This window comes from Heptranchias perlo, chromosome 15 (genome assembly GCF_035084215.1).
Source record: "Heptranchias perlo isolate sHepPer1 chromosome 15, sHepPer1.hap1, whole genome shotgun sequence".
NCBI lineage: Eukaryota > Metazoa > Chordata > Chondrichthyes > Hexanchiformes > Hexanchidae > Heptranchias > Heptranchias perlo.
Genome location: NC_090339.1, coordinates 37,862,226 through 37,873,390, shown reverse-complemented (window position 1 = coordinate 37,873,390; position 11,165 = coordinate 37,862,226).

The window sequence follows — 11,165 nt, the reverse complement described above, 5'->3', positions numbered from 1 at the left end:
AAGAGGTGACATCGCAGCTGAAGGCGTGTTTGGCTGTGGTATCAGTATTCAGGACAAATGCTAAAACTGGCATAATGGCCTCTGCCATGAGGGGCTGTGCAGGAGATAGCCCTGGAGCTATCACTTGTTCTAAGGCTGACTGCATGCTTTTGATGAGAACTCTGCACATATGGATTTTGGAATCCTTCACACTAGCCACTATGTGTTGAAAGTTGTTATGCACATCCCCCATTCTCTCCAACAGTCTTTTGTCCTCTATATTTTTTATGATACTGGAGTTACATCCTCTGTACAGTGCTGTTTGCATTGATGGAATCTACCTCCTGCCAAGTTAATGGCGCCCACCGTTAGTTAGGATTTTTTTTTTTTTATTCGTTCACGGGATGTGGGTGTCGCTGGCGAGGCCAGCATTTATTGCCCATCCCTAATTGCCCTCGAGAAGGTGGTGGTGAGCCGCCTTCTTGAACCACCGCAGTCCGTGTGGTAACGGTTCTCCCACAGTGCTGTTAGGAAGGGAGTTCCAGGATTTTGACCCAGCGACAATGAAGGAACGGCGATATATTTCCAAGTCGGGATGGTGTGTGACTTGGAGGGGAACGTGCAGGTGGTGTTGTTCCCATGTGCCTGCTGCTCTTGTCCTTCTAGGTGGTAGAGGTCGCGGGTTTGGGAGGTGCTGTCGAAGAAGCCTTGGCGAGTTGCTGCAGTGCATCCTGTGGATGGTACACACTGCAGCCACAGTGCGCCGGCGGTGAAGGGAGTGAATGTTTAGGGTGGTGGATGGGGTGCCAATCAAGCGGGCTGCTTTATCTTGGATGGTGTCGAGCTTCTTGAGTGTTGTTGGAGCTGCACTCATCCAAGCAAGTGGAGAGTATTCCATCACACTCCTGACTTTTGCCTTGTAGATGGTGGAAAGGCTTTGGGGAGTCAGAAGGTGAGTCACTCGCCGCAGAATACCCAGCCTCTGACCTGCTCTCGTAGCCACAGTATTTATATGGCTGGTCCAGTTAAGTTTCTGGTCAATGGTGACCCCCAGGATGTTGATGGTGGGGGATTCGGCGATGGTAATGCCGTTGAATGTCAAGGGGAGGTGGTTAGACTCTCTCTTGTTGGAGATGGTCATTGCCTGGCACTTTTCTGGCGCGAATATTACTTGCCACTTATGAGCCCAAGCCTGGATGTTGTCCAGGTCTTGCTGCATGCGGGCTCGGACTGCTTCATTATTTGAGGGGTTGCGAATGGAACTGAACACTGTGCAGTCATCAGCGAACATCCCCATTTCTGACCTTATGATGGAGGGAAGGTCATTGATGAAGCAGCTGAAGATGGTTGGGCCTAGGACACTGCCCTGAGGAACTCCTGCAGCAATGTTCTGGGGCTGAGATGATTGGCCTCCAACAACCACTACCATCTTCCTTCGTGCTCGGTATGACTCCAGCCACTGGAGAGTTTTCCCCCTGATTCCCATTGACTTCAATTTTACTAGGGCTCCTTGGTGCCACACTCGGTCAAATGCTGCCTTGATGTCAAGGGCAGTCACTCTGACCTCACCTCTGGAATTCAGCTCTTTTGTCCATGTTTGGACCAAGGCTGTAATGAGGTCTGGAGCCGAGTGGTCCTGGCGGAACCCAAACTGAGCATCGGTGAGCAGGTTATTGGTGAGTAAGTGCCGCTTGATAGCACTGTCGATGACATCTTCCATCACTTTGATGATGATTGAGAGTAGACTGATGGGGCGGTAATTGGCCGGATTGGATTTGTCCTGCTTTTTGTGGACAGGACATACCTGGGCAATTTTCCACATTGTCGGGTAGATGCCAGTGTTATAACTGTAATGGAACAGCTTGGCTAGAGGCGCAGCTATTTCTGGAGCACAAGTCTTCAGCACTACAGCTGGGATGTTGTCGGGGCCCATAGCCTTTGCTGTATCCAGTGCACTCAGCCGTTTCTTGATATCACGTGGAGTGAATTGAATTGGCCGAAGACTGGCTTCCGTGATGGTGGGGATATTTGCCCTTGTCTGTTTAATTTCCATGAGATTTTGCACTGCAAGTTGCTGTAAGTGGGAGATGGAAACAGCAGGGCATCCGCTACAGGGCATCTGGGATCTGAGTGAACAGGGAAAGCAACTCCTTATCTCCTCTACCAATCAGATTGAAGGATTGTGAAATGAACAGTGCAGAGTCTGAACCAGGAAGCGTAAGAATCATGAATTCAATGTCAAATCAAGTACAGGAAGAGAGGGAAAGAAAGATTGGATTATGAGAGAGAAAGAAAACAGAAGGAAAAAATAAAAGGGTAAGATAAGGCAGAAAAAGAAAGCCTATGAAAGACACTGGGAACTCAATACTACAGAAAGCTTAGAGGAGCATGCAAAGTGCAGGGGTGAAGTTAAAAAGGAAATTAGGAAAGTAAAGAGAGGGCATGAAAAAATATTAGCAGGTAAAATCAAAGAAAACCCAAAGATATTTAATAAATAAGGAAAGAGTAGGGCCTATTAGAGACCAAAAAGGTAAACTATGTGTGGAGGCGGAAGATGTGGGAATGGTTCTTAATGAATACTTAATTATTAAGGGGATTAGCATCTTTGAAAATGGATAAATCACCAGGGCCGGATGAAATGTATCCCAGGCTGTTAAAAGAAGCCAGGGAGGAAATAGTGGAGGCTTTAACAATCATTTTTCAAATTTCATTGGATACAGGGGTAGTGCCAGGGGATTGGAGGACTGCTAACGTTGAACCGTTGTTTAAAAAGGGAGCGAAGGATAGACCAAGTAATTACAAGCCAGTCAGCCTAACCTCGGTGGTGGGCAAATTATTGGAATCAATTCTGAGGGACAGGATAAACTGTCAGTTAGAAAGGCACGGAGTATGCAAGGACAGTCGGCACAGATTTGTCAAGGGGAGGTTGTGTCTGACTAACTTGATTGAATTTTTCGAGGAGGTGACAAGGAGAATTGATGAGGGTAGTGCAATTGATGTAGTCTACATGGATTTTAGCAAGGCTTTTGACAAGGTCCCACATGACAGTAAAGGCCCATGGGATCCAAGGGAATGTGGCAAATTGGATCCAAAATTGGCTCAGTGACAGGAAGCAAAGGGTAATGGTCGACGGGTGTTTTTGCGACTGGAAGGATGTTTCCAGTGGGGTGCTGAAGGGCTCGGCACTTTGACCTTTGCTTTTTGTGGTTTCAATTAATGATTTGGACTTGAACGTAGGGGGCATAATTAAGAAATTAAGAAAGGGCCTCTATCCGTGCTGTATAACTCTATGACTCTATGACTCTATGACACAAAGATAGGCCGTGAGGTTGATAGTGAGGTGGAAAGCTGTAAACTGCAGGAAGATATCAATGGACTGGTCAGATGGGCAGAAAAGTGGCAAAGTTCAATCCGGCGAAGTGTGAGGTAATGCATTTGGGGAGAGCAAACAAGGCAAGGGATTACACAATAAATGGGAGGATACTGAGAGGTGTAGAGGAAGTGAGGGACCTTGGAGTGCATGTCCACAGATCCCTGAAGGTAGCAGGACACATAGATAAGGTGGTTAAGAACGCATTTGGAAGGCATTTCCTTTATTAGCCGAGGCATAGAATATAAAAGCAGGGATGTTATGCTGGAATATGCTGTATAAAAGACTAGTTAGGCCACAGCTTGAGTATGGCGCACAGTTCTGGTCACCACATTACAAGAAGGATGTAATTGCACTAGAGAGGGTGCAGAGGAGATTTATGAGGATGTTGCCAGGATTGGAGAATTTTAGCTATGATGACAGATTGGATAGGCTGGGGTTGTTTTCCTTGAACAGAGGAGGCTGAGGGGTGATTTGATTGAGGTGTACAAAATTATGAGGGGCCTAGATAGAGTGGATAGGAAGGACCTATTTCCTTTAGCGGAGAAGTCAATAACCAGAGGGCATAGATTTAAAAAGTGATTGGTAGAAGGATTAGAGCGGAAATGAGGAAATTTTTTTTCACCAAGAGGGTGATGGGGGTCTGAAACTCACTGCCTGAAAGGGTGGTAGAGGCAGAAACCCTCAACTCATTTATAAAGTACTTGGACGTGCACCTGAAGAGCCGTGACCTGCAGGGCTACGGACCAAATGCGGGAAAGTGGGATTAGGCTGGGTGGCTCGTTTCTCAGCTGGCGTGGACACGATGGGCCTAATGGCCTCCTTCTGTGCTGTAAATTTTCGACGATTCTATGATTCTAAAAGAAAAATGTAGTTTAATTTTGTTTTTAAATCTCCAACAATTAAAAGCTGAAGGAATGAGACACCACAGTTGAAACAGTTAATTTTCAGTGCCAAAGAGGTTGTTTGGCAGTAATTAACACTTATCACGTCATTAAAAAGGGTACTTAGACTGAAATGGACAAACCCTAACTTTCTGTGGCGAGTTTAGTTCGTACCTACCATGCAAGTACAGGAACTTCACACCGTTTCAATGCATTTGAATGGTGAGTCAGATAGCAAGATGCCATTTTTGCAAAGCTAAGGGTGGAGCGGTGCATCTCGGACAGAAACTTCCGGATTTTCACGTTTAACCTCGCATCTGCCCTTGCCTGAAGTTGCTGTGCGATTTGCACGTAAATAACAGTGAGTGCCATTAGCCTCACCATTATTTTGACAGTAAATTCTGGGCCATTATGTAACCTTTTCTTTGTGTAAATCTATATAAATGCAATTCTTTCTTTTACTTTCACACAATGATTTGGTCATTGTTAACAGCCTTTGGTAATAACTGATTGTTTAATTAAAAGTTGTGTGGGGGGAGAGTAGTCTGAATTGGGTTGTGAGACTCTCTTGTCTCATCTCACACATTGAACTCAAGATTGCCAGCCAGAAGCCATTCCCATTCTGAATAGAAGCTGCATCCACATCCAATGAGGAAGGAAACTTCACTGGAGCTGTTTCTCCTGCTTTCTGCTACTACCCAGACCAGATGCCTGGTGACTTCCTCACCCAAATCAGGTGATACCCTGCAAGGGTAGTAATTGGCTCTTCTCTCAGACCTTCCCCGAGGGAACGAGTGATCGCACACTCAGCACGTGACCTCTACAGTGAGCTTCTCCCCACACCCTTTGGCAACAGCAGAGCGATAGCTATATAAAGTCTGAGAGAAAGCAACCACTTATAACATAGGGTGAGTTATGTCAAGTCTTGTTCAAGCCTATTTGTAGTTTAATATGATATTTTACTTCATCTATAAAATATTTCCGCATCTATTTGAAAATCAAACTAATGTTTAGGCATTTTAGGCAGAAAATAACTTTAAAAATAAAATATGCATAAATTATTATAATAAATCGCAGTGTGTGAGATTTCATTGGTTCAAATGAAACGTCAAATAACATGAAAACGATTCCGTACCTTATGTGAGCATTGCAGTTTCAGCATGACATTTTCTCCAGTTGTACTCTATTGATTTGACTCATTTATGGTGAGGATGTTGAAGAAGAAACGTTTCAACAAATAACAAAAATATACCTACACAACAAAAGTAGTTGACTACGTTAAGCACATTGAGATATTTCAATGATTTGATAACATTTGATAGAAATACAAGCAATTATTTTATTGTCTTAGACTATACGGTTCAATATTATAATTGGTTCATCACGTAGAAAAGGAACTGCTACCCCACTAATTTGTACCCCTCCCTTGCCCCATCTAGAAAAGAGCATGTTAAATAGGAAAGAGGAATTATAAATGTAAAAAACAAATTACATTATCGAAGGCTCTCCTTTCCTTTCACAAGTTGGAGTTAATGAAAATTCTGGGTTATATATTCACATGTCAAATTTATGCCAGTGTTTGGCACTGATACCCTCAATAATATTAATAGTGTTAATTTTCATGAATTTTGTACTGATTAAAGTGAATGTGGGAATGGAACATTTTCCATATCGGACACCCAGTTTCACCATAAAGCACTTTCTCGTAGTTGAGGGGTTCAGGGAGGGGCAGCGGTTGAGAGGCAGTTCGGGGAGGGCAATAATTGAGAGGGGGTATTGTCGACACCTGTCCCAGGTGGAGAAGATCCTGAGGAGGAACCCCTTCGACCACAAGGCCATCAGACAGTGGTCAGAGTCCTGCAAGGAACTGAGAGGGTGGACTTGATCAGTTTCTTCCCTGGCCAGACAGTCGATGCTATTTGGCAGAATGTCATGTGGCTGGAACTGACCAACAGGCACCAGGATGTAGCCTAGATTGTGGTGAGAAAGGCCCTCCCAGTGCGGTCCTTCATACACGCACGGAACCTCAGTGCCACCGCAAACTGCCTTCGAGGCTGCCCCTTTGCGCAGAGGGTGTGGAGAGAGATGCGTTGGTATCTTTCCCGGTTCATCCTAAACAGTTTGGTAACACAGGACGCTGTGCTCTACGGACTGTTCCCCGGGATGCACACCGAGACAGATATCATCTGGAGCTGGAGGAACATCAACTCGGTGAAGGAAGCCCTTTGGTCCACCCGAAATATGCTGGTCTTCCAGCTGAAAGAGCTGTCCGCCATTGTATACCGAGGGGTTGGAATCAGAGAAAACCCCCCTCTGGCAGAACATTACAAAATGTACTGTATCTGTAACCGGTAATGACTGTAATGCAATGAGGCACCCTAGGGTACCATGAACTGTATGTACAATGTATGGTGCGTAACTGTATTGATTGTACCCAAAGCCTTTCCACCATCTGCAAGGCACAAGTCAGGAGTGTGATGGAATACTCTCCACTTGCCTGGATGAGTGCAGCTCCAGCAACACTCAAGAAGCTCGACACCATCCAGGACTAAACAGCCCGCTTGATTGGCACCCCATCCACCACCCTAAACATTCATTCCCTCCACCACCAGCGCACTGTGGCTTCAGTGTGTACCATCCACAGGATGCACTGCAGCAACTCGCCAAGGCTTCTTCAACAACGCCTCCCAAACCCGCGACCTCTACCACCTAGAAGGACAATGGCAGCAGGCACTTGGGAACAACACCAACTGCACGTTCCCCTCCAAGTCACACACCATCCCGACTTGGAAATATATCGCCGTTCCTTCATCGTTGCTGGGTCAAAATCCTGGAACTCCCTACCTAACAGCGCTGTGGGAGAACCTTCACCACACGGACTGCAGCGGTTCAAGAAGGTGGATCACCACCAACTTCTCAAGGGCAATTAGGGATGGGCAATAAATGCTGGCCTAGCCAGCGACGCCCACATCCCATGAACGAATAAAAAAAAGTCTTGCGCTGCAAGGGTATAATCGAACTACGAGCAGGACGGGGGGGTGAACACCTGCCTCATCAGCCTGGACTAGGAGAAGGCCTTAGACAGAATATCCCACATGTACAAGATGGACATGCTCTTCAAAATGGGTTTTGGGGAAGGAATCCGCGATTGGATCCGACTGCTCTATGCGGACATCCATAATGTAGTCCTAATCAATGGGTGGGAGCCAGAGAGCTTTCTGATTAGATCTGGAGTCAGACAGGGCTGTCATCTCTCCGCGGTCTTGTTTGTATGTTGTATCAAGCCGTTTGCCGCGTCCATCAGGGGTGACAATCCCAGGCAGCGGAGGGTCTCAGGTTAAGGCCTCCCTGTACATGGATGATGACACCGTTTTCTGCTCCGTCCAGCAGTTGGTCCACACATTGATGGGCATCTGCGACCATTTCAAGCTGGCCTCGGGCCAGAGTGAACCGAAATAAAAGTGAGGCCGTGTTTTTTGGCAGGTGGGAGACCCAATCCTTTGTCCCCTTCACTGTCAGGTCCGACTACCTGAAGGTGCTGGGGATCTGGTTCTGGGGGCCCCTGGCCTGCACAAAGAACTGGGAAGAGCAGATCGCCAAGGCCAAACAGAAGCTTGGTATGTGGGTGGGGCGATCCCTCTCCATATCTCCGGGACCTGATGAAATGTATCCCAGGACGTTATGGGAGGTTAGGGAGGAAATTGCGGGTCCCCTAGCAGAGATATTTGAATCATCGACAGCTACAGGTGAGGTGCCTGAAGATTGGAGGGTAGCAAATGTTGTGCCTGTGTTTAAGAAGGGCGGCAGGGAAAAGCCTGGGAACTACAGACCGGTGAGCCTGACATCTGCAGTGGGTAAGTTGTTAGAGGGTATTCTGAGAGACAGGATCTACGGGCATGGAGAGGCAGGGACTGATTAGGAACAGTCAGCATGGTTTTGTGAGTGGAAAATCATGTCTCACGAATTTGATTGAGTTTTTTAAAGGGGTAACCAAGAAGATAGATGAGGGCTGTGCAGTAGACGTGGTCTACATGGACTTTAGCAAAGCCTTTGACAAGGTACTGCATGGTAGGTTGTTACATAAGGTTAAATCTCACGGGATCCAAGGTGAGGTAGCCAATTGGATACAAAATTGGATTGACGACAGGAGACAGAGGGTGGTTGTGGAGGGTTGTTTTTCGGACTGGAGGCCTGTGACCAGCAGTGTGCCTCAGGGATCGGTGGTGGGTCCGCTGTTATTTGTTATTTATATTAATGATTTGGATGAGAATTTAGGAGGCATGGTTAGTAAGTTTGCAGATGACACCAAGATTGGTGGCATTGTGGACAGTGAAGAAGGTTATCTAGGATTGCAACGGGATCTTGATAAATTGGGCCAGTGGGCCGATGAATGGCAGATGGAGTTTAATTTAGATAAATGTGAGGTGATGCATTTTGGAAGATCGAATCGGGCCAGGACCTACTCCGTTAATGGTAGTGCGTTGGGGAGAGTTATAGAACAAAGAGATCTAGGAGTACAGGTTCATAGCTCCTTGAAAGTGGAGTCACAGGTGGATAGGGTGGTGAAGAAGGCATTCAGTATGCTTGGTTTCATTGGTCAGAACATTGAATACAGGAGTTGGGATGTCTTGTTGAAGTTGTACAAGACATTAGTAAGGCCACACTTGGAATACTGTGTACAGTTCTGGTCACCCTATTATAGAAAGGATATTATTAAACTAGAAAGAGTGCAGAAAAGATTTACTAGGATGCTACCGGGACTTGATGGTTTGACTTACAGGGAGAGGTTGGATAGACTGAGACTTTTTTCCCTGGAGAGTAGGAGGTTTAGGGGTGATCTTATAGAAGTCTATAAAATAATGAGGGGAATAGATAAGGTAGATAGTCAAAATCTTTTCCCAAAGGTAGGGGAGTCTATAACGAGGGGGCATAGATTTAAGGTGAGAGGGGAGAGATACAAAAGGGTCCAGAGGGGCAATTTTTTCACTCAAAGGGTGGTGAGTGTCTGGAACGAGCTGTCAGAGGCAGTAGTAGAGGCGGGTACAATTTTGTCTTTTAAAAAGCATTTGGACAGTTACATGGGTAAGATGGGTATAGAGGGATATGGGCCAAGTGCAGGCAATTGGGACTAGCTTAGTGGTATAAACTGGGCGACATGGACATGTTGGGCCGAAGGGCCTGTTTCCATGTTGTAAACTTCTATGATTCTATGATTCTATAACCGGCAGGAACCTGGTGATAAGGTGTGAGGTACTCGCAGTGTTGCTCCACGTGGCCAAGGTCTGGCCCATTCCCCACAACTCCGCTGTCACAGTCACCTGAGCTATCTTCCACTTTGTCTGGAGGTCTGAGGTCGAACGTGTCCGCAGGACCACCATGTACAAGACCCCAGACAAAGGGGGAAAGAGCGTTCCCAACGCCGCTCTGATACTGATGGCCACCTTTGTGTGTGGCTGGCTCAGGATATGTGTAGAGGCCCAGTACACAAACACCAAGTGTCACTACGTGCTGGGTTTCTACCTGTCCAACACACTGAGAAGGCTGGGTCTGGCCACGCCGGACGAGCATGCGCAGGACAACCCGTCCATCTGGACTGTTCCCCCCCACCTGCCCCAGGTGGAGAAGATCCTGAGGAGGAACCCCTTCGACCACAAGGTCATCAGACAGCGGTTGACACGAAACGCAGAGTCCTGCAAGGAACTGAGAGGATGGACTTTCTTCCCTGACCAGATGGTTGATGCCATTTGGCAGAATGTCTCATTGCTGGAACTGACCAACAGGCACCAGGATGTAGCCTGGATGGTGGTGAGAAAGTCCCTCCCAGTGCGGACCTTCCACATGCACGGAACCTCAGCGCCACCGCAAACTGCCCTCGAGGCTGTGGCGGGGAGGAGACCATCTTCCACCTCTTGATGGGCTGTCTATTTGCGCAGAGGGTGTGGAGAGAGAATTGTGTTGGTATCTGTCCCAAACAGTTCCGTGACAGAAGACGCTGGGCTCTACGGACTGTTCCCTGGGACGCACACCGAGACAGATATCACCTGCGGCTGGAAGACCATCAACTAGGTGAAGGAGGCCCTTTAGTCCACCCGAAACATGCTGGTCTTCCAGCTGAAGGAGCTGTCCACGACCAAGTGTTGCCACCTGGCACATTCCAAGGTGCAGGAGTATGTGCTGCGGGACGCACTGAGGCAAGGTGCGACCTACACAAAGGATCTATGGGGAAAGGCCACCGTTTAGAGCCCTCCCGAGGGGCTGGAATCGGAAAAACCTCCTCGTGCAGAATGTAAAATGAAAAATGAATGTTACACAATGTACTATATCTGTAACCTACAACAACTGTAATGTAATGAGGCACCCTAGGGTGCCATGAACTGTATGTGCAACGTATGGTGTGTAATTGTATTGATTGTATCGGGACTGTTGAATTGTACTGTATGTACTGTTGCAAATTGTATGACCTGTAGTGTACTGTTTGAAGCATGACTTGAATTGCTTGTATGTACCTTTACAAATTTTATGAATAAAGTTTATTTTGAAATTTTAAAAAATGGGGAGGGGGTAGTTGACAGGGAAGATATGGGGGTGGTTGAGATGGGGTATGTGGAGGGGACTGGTTGAGAGGGGGTATGGAGAGGGGACTGGTTGAGAGGGGGGAGGGGGTATGGGGACTGGTTGAGAGGGGGTATGAGGAGGGAACTGGTTGAGAGGGGGTATGGGGAGGGGACTGGTTGAGAGGGGGTATGGAGAGGGGACTGGTTGAGAGGGGATCTGGGGAGGGCAGTGGTTGAGATGGCATTTGGGAAGGGCAGTGGTTGAGAGGGTGTTCGGGGAGGGCAGTTGAGAGGAGGTTTGGGAAGGGCAGTGATTGAGAGGAGGTTTGGGAAGGGCAGTAGTTGAGAGGAGGTTTGGGAAGGGCAGTGATTGAGAGG